This window comes from Adiantum capillus-veneris, chromosome 24 (assembly GCF_014529385.1).
Source record: "Adiantum capillus-veneris isolate H3 chromosome 24, ASM1452938v2, whole genome shotgun sequence".
In the NCBI taxonomy this organism is placed as follows: Eukaryota; Viridiplantae; Streptophyta; class Polypodiopsida; order Polypodiales; family Pteridaceae; genus Adiantum; species Adiantum capillus-veneris.
Window position 1 is genome coordinate 144,907,252 of NC_140954.1, and position 26,987 is coordinate 144,934,238.

The 26,987-nt window shown below is 45.7% G+C and overlaps 1 protein-coding gene across 1 annotated transcript in view; it reads right to left on the reverse strand.

Moving 5' to 3' along the window:
- CTF18 (P-loop containing nucleoside triphosphate hydrolases superfamily protein) overlaps window positions 1-26,987 on the reverse strand; it is an 89,658-nt gene that overhangs the window by 1,098 nt on the left and 61,573 nt on the right. The window lies entirely within an intron of this gene.

Consider the following 26,987-nt stretch of genomic DNA (forward strand, 5'->3'; position numbering starts at 1 on the left):
AAGCATAATGCTTTAAAGTTTTTAGACTGAATAATTTGTTGTCATACCTGTGGCTGGCATGAGCAAAAGCTGGTATGCACTCATGCGTGCACATGCGAAGACACACATACATACACAGAATCGTGCACACATGCGTACATATAAAAACCTAGATCCCATAACACTAGCCCCCCCCCCCCCCCCCCCCCCCCCCAAAAACAGGAGAACGCTCGAGGAAGCCATTGCTGAATTTTGCTTCGTCGAAGGGCATCACTCTCGCGCATTCGACGTGCAAGGGAAGAGAACCCTCAATCTTCTCTTCGTAACTCTCTAATCTCTCTCTCAGTCTTTCCAAGGTAACCATATCCCTACGCATCTATACATATTTGTCCCTCTTTCTCTACACATATTTCAGTCTCTACACATATTTGTCCCTCTTTCTCAAGCTCTAACTCGAGATTAGGATTTATCTTTAATGCTAAGTGTTAATTGGCAGTAATAAACCTATGGTGAACCAAGGGCGAGTTTCAATTCCTATATGGTAGTATTAGTACCGGGCCGAGGTAGTTCAGCATACAAAGCACCTCTTATTCAATAACTGCAATATTATAAAACTTGTGAGGTTTTTTTGAAAATTGCCCTACCTAATCCTGCAGGTGACCCCTTGGGTCACCAAGCCAAAGATAAGTCAATACCCTAGTACCTACAGTATCAGTACCCAGGAGCACAAGCATGCCTAGCATTTTCCTCACCCTGGCGTTTTCCAGATTGAGCCTTCGTGTTTCCTACAGACCTGCCTTGGCGCCATCCTCAGCAGCAGATTCAGCCTATTGCCATCCTCAGCAGCAAATTCAACCCCAATGTTAGTGGATTTCAACCTCAGATCAGTTTTCAGCCATAGTGTTGTCAGCACTTGCAGATTTCAGACCATAGCCTCGTCAGCACTTGCAGATCCCATCCATTCTCCTAGCGTTTTCTATTTTCAGCCACCTCGCAGATCCAAGCACCACAGCAAGATCCCGGCAGCATCTCAACGTCTAGAGCCATTGTATCAACATTTGTGCAATCTAAAGCAAATACCTCTATAGCGATGGAGAGGGGGGCCGGGTTTGAGACACAAGAAAAGGTTCATGAAGCAGAGAAATGGATTGAGGATGCGAAGAAAGGGAAGGCCCAGATGCCTGAGACCACACCTACTTCCACCATTATTAATATGACCATTGAGGAAGAGCAGAAAAGGAAGAATCGGGCTCTGCATGTCCGGGTCACAGGAGCCAAAGACAAAGAGAATGTAGATGAAGAAGTGAGGGAACTGCTACAACGCATGGGCATCACCGAGGCTACTCACACAAGCGCATGGAGAGTGGGCACGAAAGGAATTTAAATCATTCATAATTATCTATCACCGTGCGAAGCACTATGCTTATGGGTAATAAGGAGGGGAGGTGTGGTGGGGGTGGGCTACGGGTAATAAGGAAAGAATTTCTAAAGAAGAGGCCAACTCTTAAGAAAACCGGTATTTTCCTGGGAGATGACCTTACATTGGCACAAGTGGCACACAGGCAAGAGTTGATGCCAGAGATCAGGGCAACAAGAGAAAAGGGGAAAATCGCCTTTTATAGAGGGAAAGTAGTGGTTCTGGAAAAGCGCTCATCGTGACAGTGCGAGACCTATGGGGCGACGCTCCGGATAGCGGCGTGCAATTGTAATGGATCATATAGGCTAGATGTAGGTGCCTTTGAAGACAGCTTTAGGGACAGAGACATAGTTTTCTACTCAGAGACACACCAAATACCAGGACAGCATATGCCACATGTGAAGGGGTATTTATGGGAAACAGTTGGTCGACCAGACAAGATATCTCTACGAGGCAGCCGGGGTTCAGGAGGAGTAGCAGTCTTATTTAAAGAGGAGCTGAAACCACTACTACAGATTATCAGGAAAGATGAACAAGCAAGGTATATGTGGGTGAGAATGAGAGCCGAGACATGTAGATTTCTATATATCGCTATATGCTACTTCCCTCCAAGTACATCAGTCTACTCCTCACCTAAAGGACAGTCCCCTTTCTCCATATTGAATAATGACATATGGGAGTTCTCTAGAGATGGAGACATCGTTCTCTTAGGAGACTTTAATGCCAAAACAGCCAACTCTCAAGCAGTATTCTATGATACTTCTGAGGAAATGCTCAGAGAAGTGGATTTATGGGCTTACTAGAAACTCACAGGATAAAGAACACACTGAATATGGGAGACATCTCATGGAGATGGCAACTACACATGGTTTGGCCATACTTAATGGTCTAGAGAATTTCCCTTTATCTTGGGGATTCACATGCTTCCCGCACACGCATGGGGCCAGTACAGTGGATTATGTCATGACTTCACCAAGCTTTATTTCTAGTATCGAGGACTTTAAGGTGGGACCCAGACCGGTTGGGATTGCAATGGATCATGCTCTCTTGACCTTATCAATCTCCTTCCAATACAATGCCTCTCAAGTACAAAGGAAGAAGACGCACACAAGATATACTTTCACACAAGAGACTGATTCAGTCTATGTGGAACAGATTTATAATAGGATGTGGACAACCGAGCCAGTATATACTGTAGAGGAGATTACTTCTCAGCTAACAGAGATACTACATGGAGCAGCACAAGAGGCATACCCACATACTCAACCTGATCAGAAGAGAGGATCTGGGAACATGCCTCAAAACAGTTGGTACGACGAGGAGTGCAGAGAGACGAGAACCCAGGTCCAGAAAGAGCTTACACTCGGGATCATCACATATAAGCAGTCTTGGATTGCTCTTCGGCGTATAGTACGTCGCAAGAAAAGGGCATTTTTCGCCAAACTGGAGAAGGATTTATATCAGCTCTTCTTGAGTCAGGACTCACATGAGGCCTGGCATTTATTTCACGAGCACTCATCGCCTCCGACAATTACTTCTCCTGAGATTTGGGGTCAATATGTAACATCATTATATATGGTATCTGGACAGCCTCCATTACCAGATCCGCTAGAGCCATGCCCTGCTACTAGTACTTTCTTTACTACAGAAATGGTGGAAAAAGCCATTGATAAGATGAAGACAAGAAGAGCATATGATCATGAGGGTCTAGTAGCAGAACATCTGATCCATGCAAGGGATCTACTTTCAGAAGTCCTTGCTCGTCTGTTTAATCGGGTCATGTGTGAAGCATTACCTGAATCTTGGAAATTATCTACTATCGTACCTATTTTCAAGTCAAGGGATCCTATGACACCCAGGAACTATGGTACCATTATGGTGGGTCACACATTGACCCGACTGTACGCATCCATTCTGGAACAACAATTGAGTAGATGGGCAGAGAATGAGGACATAAGGGCAACAGGACAAGCTGGATTCATGAGGGGTTATTCCACTCTAGATCATATTCTTACGCTCAGAGCCAATACTGAGGAAGGAAGAGCAAGCGAGAGAAGGATGTATTGTTGCTTTGTGGATTTTCGGAAAGCTTTTGATACAGTACCAAGAGCCAGATTGACGCGCAGAATGCAAGAGTTAGGGGTCCCCAAAGAGATTATCTGGGGGATCATGGCCTTATACGGGTCAGTAATTGGTTATGTACATACTCCAAAAGGGGATTCCGACATTGTTCATTCCACCGTTGGAGTAAAGAAGGGATGCCCACTGTCCCCTACTTTATTTGGTATGTATATAGATGAGGTATCAGATTACATTGATAGAGAGGGTGACAGAGGTGCTCAACTTGCAGGGTCATGGATCCCTTTGTTGTTGTATGCAGATGATATTGTATTGATAGCAGAATCACCAGATGCAATGCAGAGGCAGTTAGATGCATTACATAAATTCGCGGAGGACAACGGATTGTCGGTGAATTTGGGTAAAACCAAAGTTATGGTGTTTAACACCACACCGCAGTGGGTTAGGAGATCGGCACCTACATTTGCATATGGCCAGGATACAGTAGAGTACACAGATGCATACACATACCTTGGTGTAGTATTTACAGGACCGAAGTTTACTCTTAAGAAAGCAGCGGATGCTAGATTGTCCAGAGCCTCTGCAGCCTTGGGAGGGTTGGAGAGGATGTGTTCACAAGTGCAGTTTCAGGAACCACGAACAAAACTTTGGCTCTTTGATACTGTGGTGGCTTCGGCTATGCTTTATGGGGTCCAGATTTGGGGACCATTTGTGGATCAGGATAATTGGAAGTCAACGGAGAGACCATTGGTATCTATGATTTCCCGAATGATTAGAGCCAAGGCCTCCGTACCACACGCTGTTAGCGTGCAAACGACAAGGAAAACAAGTGCCTCTTTAGCTCTGCACGAGTCACACCGTTGGAAAGAAATCCTGCATGACGATAGAAAACACCAAAGTCGAACACCTGTGAAGATGGGCGAGAAACAGCTCTAACTCAAACCATGACTAAAATTTTAGAAAACTGAGACCATGAAGACGAAGCTTGTGTCGTGAGGATTTCCGTAGAGCATCCATATGCTTGATTCTGATAACCGACGAGAAAGTTACAAGCTTTTAAAGATGGAACGTCTCTCAAAAGCTCCAAAAAACAAGTCTCTGCAAGCAAAAAAGGATGTGCAGGAAAATGCAGCTATTAAAGGGGGATATTTTTGGTTCTTATCCCAAGGGATTTTCTCTCTCTTCTTAGCCGACTTCATTTCCCTCTTTAAGCACCTTTTTATTGGTCCATTTTTTGCCTTTTTTGGGTCAAAAATGAGCTGTCGACCACTTTTTGACCGAGGCAAGTGGGGAAAGGGGATATTCGGTGGACCAAAAAAGTGGCCAGGCGCTTGGGCAACTGGTGTGGACTGAAAATGGCGCCCCCTCTCTCCCCCAAAGTCCACGAGCCCTCACAAGCAAGGCCAAGAAGCTCCATTAGCTCCGTTGATACACCATTAGGGGTACCCACTCCCCCCCTTATACCCTCCAATTTTCACATGCTCCCCCCCATGTGGGGTTATTCCATTGCCACATGGCAACATCCTCCCATCTTCCCCAACTTCCCTATGTCCAACCCTGAAATTTCTGTTTTGCCCCCAACTTGAGCCATTTTCTCGGAGGCGTAGAGGGTGACCCCGACCACCAAATATAGCACCGTAAAGCATGGCTTGGAGCTTAATACCCCGGCTAACTCCAGAAATTTCTAAACATACCATTGCTAAAAAAAACCATCAAGTCGGCCCACTTGCCATCTTCCCACGTGCATCCGCCGCCACTTTTTAAGTGAAAAACCATCCACTTAGAGTGCGTGTAACTTATGATGTCGAAGTCCGATTTGCAAGCTATCAAGCACGGCTAGGAATGCTCATTAAAAACTATTTTTTGAAAGCTCGACCAACCCAAAACTCAACCAACAGCTTGATCAAAACCAAGCCTTTGTATAGGGTTTTTTACAAGGACACTTTCAAAGCTGGAAGCACTATGTACATATATATATACATGAGGGTGGTCAGCAAGTTTTTTTGGCATCATTTATGGCTTTTGTACTCATCCAAAAAATGCGTGACATAACTTGTCAACCCCCCCTAGCCTGCTTGATCATTCATGACAAGCAGAGGTCCCCAGGGTGAGCAATTGATACAGCTCATCCCCAGAAACCTCGTTCACATTTTGTGGCGCATTCACACTCTTTGTTTCCATTGATAGCATCTCATCTGTCACAATAGTCATCAACCGTGCTAAATACTTCTTAAGTCTATAACCATTAACACGGTAGCTATGTAGTGTACCATCTAAATCAGCCAGCTGATATGTACCATTATCAAACTTGTTTACAACAGTTAAAGGACCCTCCCACTTGATCTGAAACTTTGTTTGGAAAGTGTGGTCCAATTTACTATTGTATCGCAAAACAAGATCTCTTTTCTCAATTCCCTTATCTTTCATGTATTCATTAGCTCTTTTCTGGGCCTTTTTACATATTTCTTGATAGTAATCCAAGGCCAAAAGCCTGTCTAGCTGCAGACATTGTAAATCCAATAACCTTTGTTGCCAAACATCTTGTTGCTCTTCATCTTGCAATGACAAAAACTTGAGTGCAGGGATTTCCACTTCAATAGGTATCAAGGCTTCTTTGCCATAAACCAAGTGATATGGTGAGAATCCCGTGCTAGTTTTTATGCCATTCTATATGCCCATAACGCACAAGGCAACTCTGAGTCCCAAGTTTTGGCATGTGTTAAAGTCATTTTTGTCAGAATCTTCATCAATTCCCCATTAAACCTCTCATTAAGTCCATTGCACTGCGGATAATAAGGGGTGCTGTATTTATGCTCTATGCCAAGCTTCTTGCATAAAAAATTGAACATTTCACCTCTAAACCCTGGCCCTCTGTCAGACAGTAACTCCAATGACACCCCGAACTTGCAGCATATGTGCTCGTACACGAATTTTCCCATCTCCTTGCTGGTAATTTGTTTGACAGCCTTGGCCTCTGCCCAACGTGATAAATAATCCACCGCTGTCAAAATATATACATTCCTCTTACTTGAAGTGGGTAATGGCCCAATAGCATCGAGGCCCCATTTTTCAAACACCTCATTAGCCAGGATTGTCTTTCGCAACTCAGGTTTAAGAACCCTTTTTCCCATCTTTTGACAAGCCAAGCAAGATTTACACCAGAGATTGACATCCCGTTGAATACCAGGCCAAACATAGCCTTCTTGCAAGATCTTGTGAAGCATAATCTTCATAGCAAAATGACCTCCGCAAGACCCTTCATGGTTTTCTTCTAAAATTTTGTAAATCTCCTCCTTCCAAGGCACATGACGCAACACCAGATCACTTCCTTTCATGTAAAGCATATCACCAATCATTTTGTACTTCCTTGCTCTTCTTATAAAAGCATACTTTTTAGATGAAGGCAAATCTTCAGGCAAGAGACCGGTCAATAAGAAATCCACCTCTTTTGACAACACCTCTCTTCCATGATACAAAGGGACATCCGCTTTCAGCACAAACACACAAGTAATCATTGCTTGCGCGGCCTCATGCGCTTCTTCATTTTGAATCCTTTCGACATGCTGCAAGCTCCATGCCTCAAACTTTTTGAGTAGCGATTTCACTTTGAAGCATAGATTCTTCAGTCTAGGATTCTTATTCTTCCATACTCCCAACACTTGCTTTACCACTAACAACGCATCACCTTTGATTTGCAAACGTTTGATTCCCAATTGTAGACAAATGTGTAACCCGTCTTCAAGAGCCATATACTCCACTTCATTATTACTCTTTGCATTGAGTTTTAACCCTTGCTTCCTCACAAGATTTCCCTGCGCATTATAAATAACAACCCCACCAGAAGCAGCATCATGACTTCTTCGATAAGAGCCATCAAAATGTAGCAGTGAAGCATTTGATATAGCAAGGGTTTCTACTTTTTTCCTTTGGTCCACCTCCTCTTTAACCAAAACAGGAGTCTCTTTATAAGTGAGTAAGTCTGCTAAAGTAGCCCGAGTACTCTCTTCCACTAGGAAAGTGAATTGAAACTCTTGCAGCTCAATAACCCACTTCATCACTGTCTTTGATATATTTGAGTTATTGAACAATTGAGGAAGCAATGAAAAACTGGTGAGAAAGGTGAACGGTTTCTGCAACAAGTAATGTCTAAACCGTCTACACGCATAGACCATGCTAATCATCACCAATTCAACCTCTGAGTACTCTCTTTCATGAGGAGTTTTCACCCTGCTAGCATAATAAACAGGCTTCATATACTGAGACTCTTTCCCTCTTTGCAACAACATAGCCCCAATAGCATCTTCTCCAACTGACGGGTTAACATAAAACTCCTTCTTCCAATCAAGGGCCTGCATAACAGGTAAGGTGCTCAATACTACTTTAACTTTGTCAAAAACATCCTCACACTCACGTGTCCACTCTAAAGGATCATTTTTGACCACTTGCTGCAAAGGATACAACAACTGTGACGCCAAATGAAACCGGCCTGTTCAATCCAAAAAGGGCGGTAGACTTTACTTCAAACCTTGATTTAGCTTTCACCCATTATTAGTCGTCTATTATACCTGCGCTATAGTGACACAAGAGAGGGGAATGGGATACAGATGCTAGAATGCACCTGTATGAGAAGACCGACACCAGATTGGCCCCTAACTTAGGCGCCCCTTTCGGTATTTCTTTATTCTTTAATAGAGGGAATAAATGTTGTGGATCCCTACAAGCTGCCCCGCACAAACTTGGCTGAATTTCAACTATTCCGGCCTGATTTCGGCAACATAACTGTACTAGGACCCTTCACAGTTAGTATTCCCACGCATTGACTGACTTTCCCGATGCATACGAGCACTTTGCAAAACCTGGCGAGAATCTGCAGCACGCTGAATTCTCTGTTTTCAGCCCTGAAAATGCGCCAGATCACCTGTACAGCGGTCCCCTTGCGTCCTCGAACCTCCTGGGGGTATTAGGGTCCGTTTAGGGCCAAAACCCTAAACCTGCAAAAATACACAGCAGGCTGTTATTTACTGTCTCGGGCTCCGTTTCGCGTGCCGGTCACATCCTTAGCAAGTCCTCGAGCTCCCGCACCTGTAGGGCTACTTGCCCTTTGAATCGGACGAGATTTCTGGCGTGAAACCTCTCCGAATTCACCTGTACCTGCGGGGGGATTAGCCGCTAGCTAATCCAGTACCTGTGCAAGAGGCTCTTGCCTCGGCAATCGCGCATGAACCCACACAACTGTACATTGGTCAAATGAAGAGCCCACTAGAGGGGCATAACATACTGCCAAAGGGGAGAGAGAGGGCAATGCGTAGCGTGCAGGGCATCACTCCTGGCACCGCACTGTACATAGGAGGGAAAGCAAGCACTCCATAGCTCTTAACCTGTGACAAATCTGAAAATGAGGCTCTCTCCCTCCTAAATTCAGCGCCACTACTTGTTGCATGAGGCAAGTGCACCAGAAGGTGCCACTTGGCACATTTATAAGCATTTTCCCGTTTCGGGGTTGCCGTCTAAAAATATCCCAACCGATTGCCCAGTTGACTTCACGGCAGAGTAAGAAAATGTTCCCCTTGTCATTCCGGAGGTAATGACGTCAACACATTTTCAGGTCCCAAAATAGCAGTTCCCTAAATTTTAGGAGATGCTGCCATTGTATCTTTCTAGGTCATCCGACCCTCTTTGTACACTGTGGCCACATCCAGAACTGAAATGTAGCCTTTGTAGCAAAGGATTCCACTTTGGCTAGTCAATGACCCCACTTGGCTAACCATAGTCCTTGTCCAACCTTAGTGCTCTCTTGCCCTCAGGCCTGGACTCCCTCTGGACAGTTCCACACTAGCTATGCAATGCAAGGCAGTTAGATTTCCCGAGGGGTGTTTCCAAAAAGTGAAAGTAAATAGATAATAAGAAAGAAATCAACAAAAAGGATAGATAGTAGTCACACGCTGGTGACATACCCCCCTCTTGAAATCTCAAACGTCCTCGTTTGCATCTATGTCGTTCATGCTCCTAGTCAACAATGATGTATTCAACACCTGTCGACACATGTACGACACATACATGCTCATTGTCAACCCTGGTGTATTCAACACCTCGTCGACTCATGTATTGCTTGCGTGTGAACCGTGTCCCAATGACATAGTGGTAGCTTCGCACTCTGCCATTGCTTTGAGTCACTAACTTTCCAATGACAAAATGGTAGCTGCACATTTTGCCACTGTCTTGTAGTACACGTTGGATCCCGTAACACTTTCGAGCATACCCAAACCGACAGTTTAAGAATGCAGTTACACATGTACTCTTTAATAGAAGTAATTACTGTATCCTTGACAAACTGACAAGAAATACTCACTTCTATAGCACTAACCAAACTTTTGGACATTCCATAAGAGCAATTGCCAAACTAACAATCTGTACAGCTCTAACATTCATGTAACAGGTATTTCATTTGAGCTCACTTTAAATACCATGTACATCATTTGTTTCAGAAGCCATTGTCACACTGACAATCCATGTAGCTTTGAAACTCAAGGGGTCAAGGTAGGTTGCAAATCGAAGGCTTCCAGGTAAAGTGATAACACAGTTGGTGACTCTGCAAGTTCACCTTCTTCCATCCACTTAGCATCCATTGGTGGATAGTTTCTGAACTTTACTAAGTAACGCCTAGCAACCTTGCCTTTCACTTTCCTTTCTTTGTGTGCCAAAATCTGTTCAGGGACCAAGATCTCGTCAAGTTCCTCGACTTCCGGCTGATCTTCAGCTGGCATATCTTCTGGCACATCACCAACATAGGGTCTCAGAAGACTCACATGAAACGCATTGTGAATCTTCCAACTATCAGGCAATTTCAGCCTATATGCAACATCACTGATTATGTCGCACACTTGAAAAGGCCCATAGTAACGCATGCTGAGCTTTGGAAACAGTCTTTCCTTGCCCTTCATCTTCTTTAACCTTGCCTTTTCAAAGCGTAAAAGCACCCAATCACCAAGTGAATATACCACTTCACGACGGTGACGATCAGCTGCTTTCTTTTGCTTTGCCTGAGTCCTTTCTAAGGCCACTTTGACCTTCTTGTACATTTCATCCATGTCCTGAACATACTTATCTGCTTCAAATATCTTGTCCTTTGTATACAGTATAGGAGGAACTTTCTTGCCACCTTCAACTATCTCAAAGGGTGCCTTGCCAGTTGATGAATGCATTGTATTATTGTATGCATACTCCACCAATGGCAAATACTGCTCCCACTTTCCTTTATGCTCTGACACATAGCACTTCAGCAGATCTAGGACAGTAGAATTTGCCTCTTCTGACTGCCCATCTGTTTGAGGATGAAATGACGAAGAGAATTTGAGCGTGGTGCCCATATTCTCAAACAAACCTCTCCAGAACAAACTTGTCATGCGTGGATCACGGTCGCTAACAATCGACTATGGCATGCCATGATACTTGAAAATATTGCTTATAAACAAGCGTGCCATCTGATCTGGCTTTATCTTCTTCCTGACAGGAATAAAATGAGCCTGTTTGCTGAATCTGCAAATAATGGTCCAAATACCTTAGTTTCCTGTTTGCGTTCTCGGAAGATCAAAGATAAAATGCATAGCAATACTTTCCCATGGTTTATCTGGAACAGGTAGTGGTTGCAATAACCCTGGTGCCTTTTGCCTGTCAAACTTGACCTTTTGGCATATTAGGCATTCTCGCACAAAGGCATCCACATCCCTTCTCAATGTAGGCCAATAGAAGAATGTCTCAACCGCTTTAACTGTAGCATCAATACCACGATGCCCTGCATACGGTGGGACATGACTCTCTTCCATAACTTTGCGTCGCAATGGCTTTGTGACACAATCTGCCATGCATCATCATGAACCCGTCTTTAAGAAGATAGTGTTCATGACGTTGTCCATCCATTAGTTGCTCGAAGACCCTTGCAAAATCTTCATCATTTGCATACTGTTCTCTCATATCATCAAGTTCATGATGATAAGGAATCGACACAGCTGAAATTTGTGGCTTCCTTGACAAGGCATCAGCCACAACGTTCTTCTTGCCTTCCACATGCACAATCTGAAAATGGAACATGGACAAGATATTTGCCCATCGCATATGCTTCTCAGATAACTTTGTTTGTGTCAAGAAGTATCGCAAGGTCTGATGATCCGTTTGAACAACGAAATCTGCACCTAGCAGGTAGTGTTTCCAACTTAAGAGCGCATGAATCACAGCCAGTAACTCTTTCTCATAGACCTGCATGGTCATCTCTGGCCCTTGCAAAATTCTGCTCTCATAGACTACTACCCTGCCATCTTGCATTAGCACTGCACCAATGCTACTACCGCAGGCATCACACTGGACCACAAATGACTTCCTAAGATCTGGCAGCACAATGACTGGATCTGAAGTCATCTTTTCCTTTAAGAGATTAAAAGCTGAAATCTCTTTTTGTGTCCATCTAAAGGTGACTGCCTTCTTTTGAAGAGCATGTAAAGGTGAAGCAATCTCAACGAAATTTCGGATAAACCTTCTGTAATAGGAGCATAGTCCCAAAAAGCTTCGGACATCATGCATCGTCTTCAAATTTGGCCATGACTTGATCGCTTCAACTTTTGCAGGATCCATTCTGACACCATCCTTTGAGACAATGTGTCCCAGAAAGTGAATCTCTTCCAGAAAAAACTCACTTTTCTTTGCATTGATGAGCAACCTATGACTGCGTAGCTCTTTGAACACAATTGCCAGTGTTTGCTACCTCGATGAGCTGCGTCAAAGTAATGACTTTTGTCTTCGTGCAGTATTTTCTCGGTCCTTTGGGTAGGCCACAACAGTATTTTTCAATCTGTTCTGTCAATGGCACAAACCTATAGGAAGTTACTGGAAGCAGAGCTTTCCAAAACTTCAGATTGTAATCATCCAGATTTCTGCAAGTGGCAGCATTTAGCTGGTGCCATTCTGTCATGACATCTGCTTCGAAGACATCAGATAACCATGCTGCTGCAAAAATCTGCATGAAGTAAATCCATGTGGACGGAGCTTGCCCTTGAAGCAATAAAGTTGTCCACCATTGTCCCGCATTCCCTGTCAAGAAAGTGGCTACCTTGCGGACCTTTGAAGCCTCTGTAAAGTTTCCCCCTGCATAGGCCTTGTCAAACTGCTGGAGGAATGAGAGAGCCTTCTTCCTGTCATCAAACCCTGTAAAGGTCGTGAATGACACACCTTTGCCACCTTCTTTGTACGGAGTTGGCCTCTCCAACGGCGTTAAATTGTCATATGGAAGTGACTGAAACATGGGAACACTATTAGGGTTCATCTGTGTTCCTTGGCCGCTATTAACTTGACCTGGAAATGCCATATTTGGCTGTTGATTTGTAATTCGAGCCATACCAAAATTTGCCTGTGGCATCCCAAATTGGCCCTGAATGCTCTGAAACCCTGGTTGCATACCCATGACACTGTACATGGGATTAGGCATCATCGTTTGAGCACCCCCAAACATTGTTCCTGGCGTGTAAAACTGATTTCCAGGTGCATGACCAGCCATGCTCTGGAATACCGATCCACCTCCAAAATAGCCAGGGTGTACTGAAGGTGGTGGGAAGACCTGTTGCATAGCCTGTAGGTTGCTTCCCTGCCCATTAGAACCAGCTATAGGCTACTGAAAGGTGGCGGGCTGAACTGGTACAGCTTGAAAGACTGGCATCTCAGCCACCTGTTCTTGCACCTTAGGCATAGGTTGTGGAGACTGCATGTTCTCCGTCAAGTGTACAGGTGTTTCCATTGACTGTGCGGTATGAATCACCTGTGCTCGAGCCTTAACAGGCTTTTGAATATGATCCAGTGACCCAACTTGCTGAGACGGAACAGGAGGTTGCAGAAAGGCTAAAAACCTCGGATTCTGCATTACTTGTGTGAACATAGCCACAGCAGTAGCCAACTGGGTGCTGAATATATCGTCATCTGTCTGTGGTGGTCTTGAGGACTCACCCACTTCATGTGTCTGTTGACCCTGTGAAGAGGAAACCTCTTCAGTCACATCATCTCGTCTGTCAGCCATAATTGCAATTCCCTGTGTCTGGTCTATGATCCCCTGTGTCTTCAAGCCCAAAACTGACCAAGGCTCACTTCTATGGGAAAAAGTGATTTAATCCCGTCGATGGAACCATGAAACCGGCCTGTTCAATCCAACAAAGGCGGTAGACTTTACTTCAAACCTTGATTTAGCTTTCACCCATTATTAGTCGTCTATTATACCTGCGCTATAGTGACACAAGAGAGGGGAATGGGATACAGATGCTAGAATGCACGTGTATGAGAAGACCGACACCAGATTGGCCCCTAACTTAGGCGCCCCTTTCGGTATTTCTTTATTCTTTAATAGAGGGAATAAATGTTGTGGATCCCTACAAGCTGCCCCGCACAAACTTGGCTGAATTTCAACTATTCCGGCCTGATTTCGGCAGCATAACTGTACTAGGACCCTTCACAGTCAGTATTCCCACGCATTGACTGACTTTCCCGATGCATACGGGCACTTTGCAAAACCTGGCGAGAATCTGCAGCACGCTGAATTCTCTGTTTTCAGCCCTGAAAATGCGCCAGATCACCTGTACAACGGTCCCCTTGCGTCCTCGAACCTCCTGGGGGTATTAGGGTCCGTTTAGGGCCAAAACCCTAAACCTGCAAAAATACACAGCAGGCTGTTATTTACTGTCTCGGGCTCCGTTTCGCGTGCCGGTCACATCCTTAGCAAGTCCTCGAGCTCCCGCACCTGTAGGGCTACTTGCCCTTTGAATCGGACGAGATTTCTGGCGTGAAACCTCTCCGAATTCACCTGTACCTGCGGGGGGATTAGCCGCTAGCTAATCCAGTACCTGTGCAAGAGGCTCTTGCCTCGGCAATCGCGCATGAATCCACACAACTGTACATTGGTCAAATGAAGAGCCCACTAGAGGGGCATAACATACTGCCAAAGGGGAGAGAGAGGGCAGTGCGTAGCGTGCAGGGCATCACTCCTGGCACCGCACTGTACATAGGAGGGAAAGCAAGCACTCCATAGCTCTTAACCTGTGACAAATCTGAAAATGAGGCTCTCTCCCTCCTAAATTCAGCGCCACTTCTTGTTGCATGAGGCAAGTGCACCAGAAGGTGCCACTTGGCACATTTATAAGCATTTTCCCGTTTCGGGGTTGCCGTCTAAAAATATCCCAACCGGTTGCCTAGTTGACTTCACAGCAGAGTAAGAAAATGTTCCCCTTGTCATTCCGGAGGTAATGACGTCAACACATTTTCAGGTCCCAAAATAGCAGTTCCCTAAATTTTAGGAGATGTTGCCATTGTATCTTTCTAGGTCATCCGACCCTCTTTGTACACTGTGGCCACATCCAGAACTGAAATGTAGCCTCTGTAGGAAAGGATTCCACTTTGGCTAGTCAATGACCCCATTTGGCTAACCATAGTCCTTGTCCAACCTTAGTGCTCTCTTGCCCTCAGGCCTGGACTCCCTCTGGACAGTTCCACACTAGCTATGCAATGCAGGGCAGTTAGATTTCCCGAGGGGTGTTTCCAAAAAGTGAAAGTAAATAGATAATAAGAAAGAAATCAACAAAAAGGATAGATAGTAGTCACACGCTGGTGACACCAAAGGTATGAAACGAAACATATATTTGACCTTCTAAATGAAAGTAGCCAATTGTCTTGTATCCTTTGGGGATGACAGCAATAGCAAAGCTTCTACTTTCCCTGGATCTGCTTCAATTCCATTTTCAGAGATCATATGCCCAAGAAGCTTCACCCTTGGCTGTGCCAAATGACATTTTTTAGGGTTTAATTGACCCCCGCATTCATCATACCTTGCAAAAGTCATCTCAAGCTTTTGAACATGCTCCTTGCGTGAGTTGTGCACACAAAAATCATCTATGAACCCTTTGACAAACTTCCCAAGGAATGGGGTAAGAACCCAATCTACCTTTCTCTCAAAAGCCCCAGGCCCATTTGTCAACCCAAAGGGAAGGCAAAGAAAGTAAAAACAACCCATGGAGTGATAAAAGTAGTCTTCTTCTGATCTTCGGGAGCAAGGATAAGCTGAAAGTATCCTGAATAACCATCACAGACACTATACCTTTCAAAACCAGCCACTGTATTCAAGAGTTGATCAATGAAAGGCAACGGGTAAGGATCCTTTTTTGTCACTGCATTTAACGGCTTATAATCAACATAAACTCTCCAACGCCCATCCTTCTTGGGAGTGACCACTACAGGGCTGACCCACTCAGCATTATCTACTGGAACAATAAACCCTGCATTCAAAAGCTTATCCACTTCTTCTTTTAAAGCATTCATTTGCTCCTTACCCATTCTTCTTAGTTTCTGTCTCACTGGCTTTGCTCCTTCTATCAACTCAATCTTCACTGGGTTTCCAACAAAACCCCTTATTTCTTGATATGATGTAATGAAAAGATTCGGAAACTTGTCCAGCATCTTCAAGTATTCTGCCCTTTCTTTTTATGACAAATCTGTACTTCGCATATTTTGAACAAGTCCTTTCTTCACTAATAGCTCCTGTTTGGGCTGCATTAACTCTTCAAGCTGCTCCAATCAACTTGACGCATTTATATCCTCTAAAATCTGCCGCACTTCACCATCTTCTTTCTCCTCTTCATTTAGTAACAAAAAAGACACTTCACCCTCGTCACTGGAACTTGAAGTAGCACTACTATCTGAATCCTCTGAACTTCCCTCACTAGTGATTTCAGATTCATCATCTTCAGACACCTCTTCTACTGCCAGAGACTGTTTGGTAATCATATCAAACATCCTCTTCTCTCCCTTTTTGCTATACACAGCGATTGTGCCCTTGCCCCAATCTTGTACAGCACCAACAGCTCTTAACCAAGGTCGTCCCAATATGAGAGGAAAAGCTCCCAAACCTGCCGGCATAACGTGAAAGTTCACCATGCCTTTCACATTAAAAACCTCAATCTCCAAACCTTTGACTAGTCCCAAACACTTAACTTTGGCATGATTTGCTAGTCGAATCCTGAACCCAGAGCTTCCAAACATGATCAAGCCAAGTCTCTCGACACATGACTGTGTGATCACACAAACTTGCGCACCTCCATCAATGTAGGCCTCTCCCATGCCCACACCTTTGTGCTAGGTGTTCACCACAGAACAGATGTCGGGTAACTCCTCCAGAGACAACACTCTGACATGACCACGCTTCGGCTCTTTTTCAATAGGATTCACTAACGACTTCTACTGCCTCTTAAATTTGGGTACCATGTTCATCAACTGTCCAAAAGTACAATTTACTTTCCTCCCAATCAGATCCTCCTTGAGACTATAAGCTGTCTGACCTTCTCCCAATGGCAAATCCGCTACTTCAAACTTCCTGCGAGGTCTCCTTTTCTTCTTGGTCTTTGCATCTTCACCCTCTTTCTCTTTCCCTTTCTTCTTGCTAGGGCCAGCACCATTTGGTGCCCTTTTTCGCTTCCCCAATGACATCATATCTGCCTCTTTATTCTCAACTTGCACAATACCCACGTGACCACCTGATGTTGAAGCTTGATTCTCTTGTTCAGCACCACGATCCTCTCGTATATCCAAGGCATAATCATTAGACCTGTCACAAACCTGCTGGGGAAGTGGGTACATATCGCCTCCCATCCTCTTTGGCTTTGTACAATGAGTGTTGATATGTCCCAATTCACCACAATTATAACAAGTAGAGATAAACCTTCTTGCTGGCTGAGGAGCACCTTGTCCACGACCCGCATTGGCATTAGATTGAGCTTCATATGGCTGGACCACCCCTCTACCACCGCCACAACCACGACCACCACCAAGGACATTGAGCCGTAACTCCTGCATCATAGTCATCATGTCTTGCATATTACGCTGCAATTGCTCAGTGTCTATAGCCCTTCGCATAGGTTGAACTTCAACCTCTACCTAGCTCTCCTCATTTTGGCCACCATTAACTTGTCCATGGACCACTCTCCCATACTCGTTAAGTCTTTGAGCTTTCCATTCTTTCCCCCTCGCAATTACAACTGCTTCTTCAAAAGTGGTAGGCCGCTTCAACTCAACTTTAAACTTCAAACTCTCCTTCAAGGTTGCCATAAAACGGTCCTTTTTTAACATGGCGGGAGGGGTTTCATTTCCCAATGCTCGGGCCCATTTATCCCAAAGGCGGGTAAAATGCATGACAAAATCATCCACACTCTGATTAGCCATCTGAGTGTAGCCCAAAATCTCATGCCAAACTTCATCAGGCGCTTCGACATTCCTGTATTGTGCCAAAAATGCCAGCTTCACATGATTACAGTCCAACACAATCCCTGGCGTTTGTGCCTGTGCCGCCTCTCCATAATTTTGTGGCCAAGCCTTTGCTTCATCTTGTAAACTGTATTGCAGCAGCCGTAACAATATAGCCGGATCCTGTATGCCTCGAAGCAAGCAAGTAACTTCCAATTTCTCAATAAAAGAGTGCGCATTTTCACTAGGCAATCCATGAAACTTAGGAAACTCGTCTGCCATGTTTGATTGCCACACAAACACTTAATGTGACGTCGAAACTGCAAGGGATGTCGATGGATCGCTCCAGTACCTAATCCACCTCACACTGGGTAACCCGGCCCCCAGTGCTCGGCTTCACAAAACCTCACGACCCTCACAAAGGCTGCAATCCAAATTAAACGACCGCCTCACTTGCTGTCCACAAATAGCACATACATAGGCGGTTGTCCATAAGGATCCACATCCCATTTACATTTTTTGTCTGCATGGTATACGAATTTCGTAAAAATTAGAGCACACGAGGATTTCTCCTCCGTGGCGGCACCAAAACGATGTTAGCGTGCAAACGACAAGGAAAACAAGTGCCTCTTTAGCTCTGCACGAGTCACACCGTTGGAAAGAAACCCTGTATGACGGTAGCAAACACCAAAGTCGAACACCTGTGAAGATGGGCGAGAAACAGCTCTAACTCAAACCATGACTAAAATTTTAGAAAACCGAGACCATGAAGACGAAGCTTGTGTCGTGAGGATTTCCGTAGAGCATCCATATGCTTGATTCTGATAACCGACGAGAAAGTTACAAGCTTTTGAAGATGGAACGTCTCTCAAAAGCTCCAAAAAACAAGTCTCTGTAAGCAAAAAAGAATGTGCAGGAAAATGCAACTATTAAAGGGGGATTTTTTTGGTTCTTATCCCAAGGGATTTTCTCTCTCTTCTTAGCCGACTTCATTTCCCTCTTTAGGCACCTTTTTATTGGTCCATTTTTTGCCTTTTTTGGTTCAAAAATGAGCTGTCGGCCACTTTTTGACCAAGGCAAGTGGGGAAAGGGGATGTCCGATGGACCAAAAAAGTGGCCAGGCGCCTAGGCAGCTGGTGTGGACTGAAAATGGCGCCCCCTCTCTCCCCCAAAGTCCACGAGCCCTCACAAGCAAGGCCAAGAAGCTCCATTAGCTCCTTTGATACACCATTAGGGATACCCACTCCCCCCCTTGTACCCTCCAATTTTCACATGCTCCCCCCCATGTGGGGTTATTCCATTGCCACATGGCACCATCCTCCCATCTTCCCCAACTTCCACATGTCCAAACCTGAAATTTCTGTTTTGCCCCCAACTTGAGCCATTTTCTCGGAGGCGTAGCGGGTGACCCCGACCACCAAATATAGCGCCGTAAAGCATGGCTTGGAGCTTATTACCCCGGCTAACTCCAGAAATTTCTAAACATACCATTGCTAAGAAAACCATCAAGTCGGCCCACTTGCCGTCTTCCCACGTGCATCCACCGCCACTTTTTAAGTGAAAAACCATCCACTTCGAGTGCGTGTAACTTATGATGTCGAAGTCCGATTTGCAAGCTATCAAGCACGGCTAGGAATGCTCATTAAAAACTATTTTTTGAAAGCTCGACCAACCCAAAACTCAACCAACAGCTTGACCAAAACCAAGCCTTTGTACAGGGTTTTTTACAAGGACACTTTCAAAGCTGGCAGCACTATGTACATATATATACATGAGGGTGGTCAGCAAGTTTTTTTGGCATCATTTATGGCTTTTGTACTCATCCAAAAAATGCGTGACAACGCGATTATCCGAGCGGAACTAGCTGTCCCTCCGATAGAAATTGAAGGTCTTACCAGATCAATGTCCTTTATACATGGTTTGTGGGATACAAATAATTGCCGATATACTAGATTGGCCCTCGAATCCTCTCGACAGTTAGCAATGAAAGGAGATACATCATGCTGGTATGCGCAACTGTCCTCGTGGTTTCAGAGACACGGGTTCAGTATGGAAAGATTACCCCCCTTCCAATACTCTCTTGAGGCTCCATCACTGGCAATCACACGAACGGAGATTAATAAAATCATCCGCCAGGATCTTATACAGTTGGACACTAAGAGGACATGGGTAGACCCTACACAAGAATTGGGCACGAAGATGGCCGACTACAAAGAAAACTTCCTACAGCTAGCTGAAGATGGTTTTGTGATTCGCCCGAACTACATGGATACCCACATGTCTCATGGTTTGAGATGTGCTATTGGTCAGATTCGTACATCCTCACACCAACTGGAAATTGAATTTGGCAAATTTAGGGGAATCCCACCTGAGAGCAGAATTTGCAAGTTATGCGGAATGGAGCCGGAGACAGAATTACACTACATATGCCATTGCACCGTATACTATGAGATACGTGGGCGTTTCCATTGCCTATTTAAAGAAGGCTTTGGACCTCTAGATAGAGTCATGCAATACCAAGATCAAAGGTGCTTAGGCGTGTACCTACTGGAACTACATCGGCACAGGGATAATCTAATGAGAAGACAAAGAGCACTACAACCTCAGAGGCAGATCACAGATTTCTTCGGATCGAGAGAAACAGGAATGGAAGGAGAAGCAAGAGGCCAGCAGCGAGCACAAAGGAGTACCCACATTCATACCAAAGGCACCCTCATTGACAGGGCGATTGAGCTTAGGAAATCGAGACGACCACGACCGAGATGCAGAAGCACACTTCACCGGAGGAGACTACAACAAAGGATTAGAAGCATTCTAGTCAGACACCCAGAATGCTTCTAAGAAGTTTATCTAATACTTTGTATTTAGTTTTTCGCATTTATTTTCACACTCACACTTTTCAGACATTGTACCAGATTCACCACTTTTGTATCAGTTTGGTCTCATAGGTCACTCTGGCCTTTTGAAGACGTTAATATAACATTTCATTTCATTTCATTTTCTCTCTATCACTCACAAAACCTTCACTCACAATATCATTCTCTCTTCTCTCTCTAGTCTATTGCACATCTCTCACATGATGTAAAAGAACCTCTCTCATGCAATAAAAGGAACCTTGAGTACACACTGAGCACTCATCCAGAGCATTCACCATATATCACTTCCATTGCACATAACAAGGACCCTTGAGAAGGTTGGTTGGACCCCACCAGGTCATTTGTCTCAAGATTACACATCCAAAGGCAAAGGCAAGAGCTCTCCAAAAGATAAAGGCAAAGGCAAGCTTGATGAGAGTGACAATGATTTTACCAAAACTCAATCAAGTCTTCATGGTGTGGTGCAGACGACACTCACAAAAATTCCAGCCTCCTAGTCCTATGGTGGGTGCTACAACATGCTTCCAACCAAAGAAAGACATAGAGAGGGACGAGTGGTGAAATTTAGTTGAGAGGTATATGAGGAACCCCATCCCCCATTGTAATAATCATCTAATTATTGCCAACTAGGTTAGGTCGGTAAATCAATCTCTCTGTCGACTACATTCTTGGGAGTCTTTTGGAGCCCAGCTTCTCTGATCTTTCAGTGTCAGGAGATGTCCTATCGGCGCAGACCACACGTTCCTCACTTTCACACTCACCTCCCATTTGTCACACACCCACCCCACTCACACAGCCACATACCACTATTCATTTTACACACGAGCTCTCTCATGTCTATGCACACCATCTCCGCACACATCTCCTATCTGTCGACCCACATGCCCCCCTAGAATCACTCACATCAGATCTTACCTCCATGATTCACACATCTGCCATTCAGAGCTTCCCTCACCACACACGCACACATGCACCCCACACAGGTTCCATGCCACGGAACAACTGGTATGACGATGATTGCAGAGCATTACGACGTCAGCTCAAAGAGGATGAGGCCCGCGGGGTACTCACACACCGCCAGGCTCAGCGCCAGATGCAGTCTCTCACCCGCCGTAAAAAGCGGGAATGGGAGGAGCAGCAGTACTAGGACTTATATCACTTGCTCATGAGCCGAGATAGTACAAAGGCATGGCGCCGCATCCGCGAGCGCGGGCCACCGACATCGATCGAGGACCCAAACACATGGTACCGCTATGCAAAGGACCTTTACCAGATACCAGGACAGCCACCGATACCCCTGCCACAGGGACCACGCCCCACCACTTCGTCCTTCTTCACATCAGAGATGGTAGCTCGAGCCATCCGGCATCTACAGCATGCTAGAGCTCGAGACCAGACCGAGCTACAAGCCGAGCATCTGATTTATGGGAGAGAGACCTTGGCACCTTTCATAGCTCATCTCTTTAACCACGCACTTGTGGAGGGATTTCCAGACTCGTGGACACAGCACATCATTGTACCTATACACAAGTCTGGAGACACCATGGATCCCAACACATACAGGACTATTATGATTGGCCACATGTTGGCCAAGCTCTATGGCGCGGTTTTAGAGGAGGAGCTTAGCACCAAAGCAGAGGCAGCAGGCATCCGAGCTGCAGGACAAGCTGGGTTCCGCCGCACATACTCTACCATCGATCATATCTTCACGCTACGCTGCTTGATCGACCAGGCACGAGTGAGGAAGAGGAGGCTTTACTGTTGCTTTGTGGACTTTCGCAAAACATTTGATACGGTGCCACGTGAGCGACACTTTAGGCGACTACTCTCACTTGGGCTTGAGGAGGACATGATATGGGGCATATATACACTTTATGAGCAGGTATGTGGGCGAGTACGATGTCAAGGAGGCACTACAGAGACCTTGTTTAGCACCATTGGTGTGAAACAAGGATGTCTACTCTCCCCTACACTCTTTGGGCTCTACATTGATGAGATAGTGGATTTTATTTAGCATAGAGGAGCTGATGGGGTGGAGATGGGTGGCACCACAATCCATATACTATTATATGCCGATGATATTGTACTTATATCAGAGTCAGCAGAGGGGCTGCGTCAGCATCTACTTGGGCTTGATGACTTTTGTGTGCAACGAGGGCTCTCAGTGAACCTTGGGAAAACCAAGGTTCTCATCTTTCATACATCAGCATGGATCAGACGAGAGAGCTCTTTCACAGCAGCAGGGGGCAATATCGAGGTTGTAGGCTCATATGTCTACTTGGGGGTGACTTTTACCGCGGCATCAGGGGCCTTTTCCATGACACAGGCAGCCAGAGACAGACTGACCAGGGGGTACTCCGCACCCGCACAGATGGAGAGACAGTGCCACCAGGCACACTTTCAGGAGCCCCGTACGAAGGGGTGGTTTTTTGACACTTTGGTTACACCGGCTCTTATGTATGGGGCAGCCATATGGGGACCTGGCTTGGCATACTCGATCTGGCCTTTGATAGAGCGCCCACAGGTACTGATGATCTCCAGGATGATCTGCATCAAGCCGTCCGTTCCACATGATATAGTCAGAGCAGAGCTAGCAGTCCCACCTATGCTAGTAGAGGCACTGTTTCAGACGGTTTGCTTGTTACATAGATTACAGACTATGGATAGAGACCGCATTGCCTATCGAGCACTACAGGCATCACAGTCTATGGCATTGGTGAGAGATGCCTCTTCTTGGTATGCACAGACCAGCGAGTGGTTCACTAGACATGGGCTTGATATAGATCGACTACCACCCCTCCAGTATGACATCCATGCACCTACTTATACTCTCACTCATAAGGAGAAGAACAGGATCATCAGGCAGGAGATTTCGCATATTTACATTGAGAGGACATGGATCAGCCCCAGGCAGTCACTACCGACGAAAATGCTCCACTACCATGAGCATTTTCTCCAGATATCAGATCAGGGCTTCATAGACACCCCTCAGTATATGCAGCAATACATGCCACATCACCTACGGGTAGCCATCGGCCAGCTCCGAGTCTCATCACACCAGCTTGAGATTGAGCGGGGCAGAGCCAGAGGCATACCACGAGAGAACCGGACTTGCCCAGAGAGTGTCAGACAGAGGTGGAGACGGAGGAGCACTTCATGCTACGATGCCCAGCTTACTCAGAGCTTAGACAGAGATTTGGGATTGAGGGCACTCTCCAGACATGCATGAGGAGGAGAGACCAGACTCATGTGGGCCATTTCATCACAGGAGCACTCCACATACGTGAGGAGTCTACACGACCACGACCACATGACACTGGAGGTGTTCAGCAGACGATCACTCAGTTTTTCCAGAGAATGACTTCAGGGGATCCCACACCGCCGACGACGATTGGGCTGACACTCGAGCAGGCAGAGGCACAGCGAGCACGACGCCGACCCCGAGAGTCGGGATACCGACGGCCCCGTCTATACCAACAGGATATACTGAGGATCCGTACACTTCATGAGCAGCAGCCGGAGAGGGCCCGCTCCACCACACATTGGAGCACTCACTTACATCGGGTTTTTCAGCCCCTCCCCCCCATGTACCACTTTTTATACTCATCACCCATTACACACTACTAGCCAGCTCTGATACGGGTATGCCCTCACACTTTTACTTTCACTCAGCACGAGGTAGTCATTTTCTGTTGTGACAGAGCTACATCCACAGCCATATATTCATATGGTCAGTATCTGCGGTGCCAGAGCCATATATACCCATACCACCACACATTACCATCATACCACCACACTGCACATCCCGGTTCTAGATTAGCTTTCATTTCTTTTCAGTATTTTCTTTTCCGGACACCCGAACTACCACGAGATGTACATTGATTTGTCTCATAGGCCGACTTCGGCCTTTAGAAGACGTAAATAAAGCTAGCTCTCTCTCTCTCTCTCTCTCTCTCTCTCTCTCTCTCTCTCTCTCTCTCTCTCTCTCTCTCTCTCTCTCTCTCTCTCTCTCTCTCTCTCTCTCTCTCTCTCTCTCTCTCTCTCTCTCTCTCTCTCTCTCTCTCTCTCTCTCTCTCTCTGCCTTTAGACGACGTAAATAAAGCTGGAAATTGAATTTGGCAGATTTAGGGGAATCCCACCTGAGAGCAGAATTTGCAAGTTATGCGGAATGGAGCCGGAGACAGAATTACACTACATAGGCCATTGCACCGTATACTATGAGATACGTGGGCGTTTCCATTGCCTATTTAAAGAAGGCTTTGGACCTCTAGATAAAGTCATGCAATACCAAGATCAAAGATGCTTAGGCTTGTACCTACTGGAAATACATCGCCACAGGGATAATCTAATGAGAAGACAAAGAGCACTACAGCCTCAGAGGCAGATCACAGATTTCTTCGGATCGAGAGAAGCAGGAGGGGAAGGAGAAGCAAGAGACCAGCAACCAGCACAAAGGAGTACCCACATCCATACCAAAGGCACCCTCATTGACAGGGCGATTGAGCTTAGGAAATCGAGACGACCACGACCGAGATGCAGAAGCACACTTCACCGGAGGAGACTACAACAAAGGATTAGAAGCATTCTAGCCAGACACCCAGAATGCTCCTAAGAAGTTTATTCAATACTTTGTATTTAGTTTTTCACATTTATTTTCACACTTTTCACACTTAGTACTTTAGTACTAAGGTACCCAGACTTTGTAACAGATTCACCACTTTTGTATCAGTTTGGTCTCATAGGTCATTCTGGCCTTTTTGAAGACGTTAATATAACATTTCATTTCATTTCATTTCTCTCTCTCTCTCTCTCTCTCTCTCTCTCTCTCTCTCTCTCTCTCTCTCTCTCTCTCTCTCTCTCTCTCTCTCTCTCTCTCTCTCTCTCTCTCTCTCTCTCTCTCTCTCTCTCTCTCTCCAGCCTCAACGACGGATCACAGACTTCTTCAGAGCAGACACGGGACAGCCGCAAGAGCCACTCCCATAGCAGAGCTCCCCCTCGTCTCACACCAGAGGCACACTGATTGACCGAGCGATTGAACTGGGGAAATCCAGGCGCCCACGACTGCGAAGAACTACACAGCATCGACGGAGGCTACGACAGAAAATTCGGAGCACGCTGGCCAGGCATGGACGACGCCCGGTCAGACTACTGACCATGGAGGAAATTGATGAGATTCGCCAACGACCGATGCTAGATCTCTTGTGATTCAGCTATCCCAACAAGCCGCCCATTTTTGCTTAGTCCTTTGCTTAGTTCACATCGATCAACTTAGGACCCCATAGTATATATCTTTGTTTTGTACTGTTGTTAGGTTATTTTGTTACTCCGACTTTGTATCAGATCCACCACTTTGTAACTTTCGGGTCTCATAGGTCATTATGGCCTTTTGAAGACGTTAATATAACATTTCATTTCATTTCTCTCTCTCTCTCTCTCTCTCTCTCTCTCTCTCTCTCTCTCTCTCTCTCTCTCTCTCTCTCAGAGCAAGTAGAGATGAAGGCACAAATCGATCTCCTTCATGCTTCCCTCACATCCCTCACCCCCGAGGAAGGAGAGATTAAAGGGGAGGCTAAGGAAGCCCTCAAGGAGGAGATCACCAAAGCCCTCACCGCAAGCATTGAGGACAAATTAGAGGCCACCAAAGAAGGATGGGTCGAAGTGGTCAAAAAGAACATCAAGAAGGTAGCAAGAGAGGAAGCCCAAAAAGATGAGGTACTCATCGTACACACAACCATCGAAGAGGAGAAGATGCGACAAGCTCGCCGTCTCAATGTGCGAGTGACCGGCATCAAAGAAGAAGAAGGGTCTACACCCGAGAGCGATGGGAAAGCCTTATGCAAGAAAGTGGGATACAAGGAAGAAGAGATCCCTTTCTCCAAAGTTTGGAGAGCCGGCAAAGATCCAAAGAAGAGAGCTCTCATCCTCCAATTCGCCTCCAAGGAGTCTCGAACTTCTTTCCTCCGAAAGAGGGTCATCTTGAGAGGGCTAGAAGGCCCCCCGATTTATCTTGATGATGACCTCACAAAGATGCAACAAGATCACCGCCGCGCGTGCATGCCTAGAGTCCACCAAGCCCGCAAAGAAGGGAAGAAGGCAGTATATCGAGATGGTAGGGTTATCATTGATGGCAAGACCATCGCATAGGGACTCACGGCCTGTGGGACACACGAGGAGATTCATGTCACGGTTTGGAATTGCAATGGAGACCTATGGACACACCTAGAGAGACTTGAGGAGGTGATGAGAGGTCGAGACATGATTCTACTTACAGAGACACACGAGAGCCCAGAGAGAGGGTTACCACGGATACATGGATTCCAATGGGAGTCTCTACATCGGGGATGTATGCGCAAGCACACCACTCGCAGTTCAGGAGG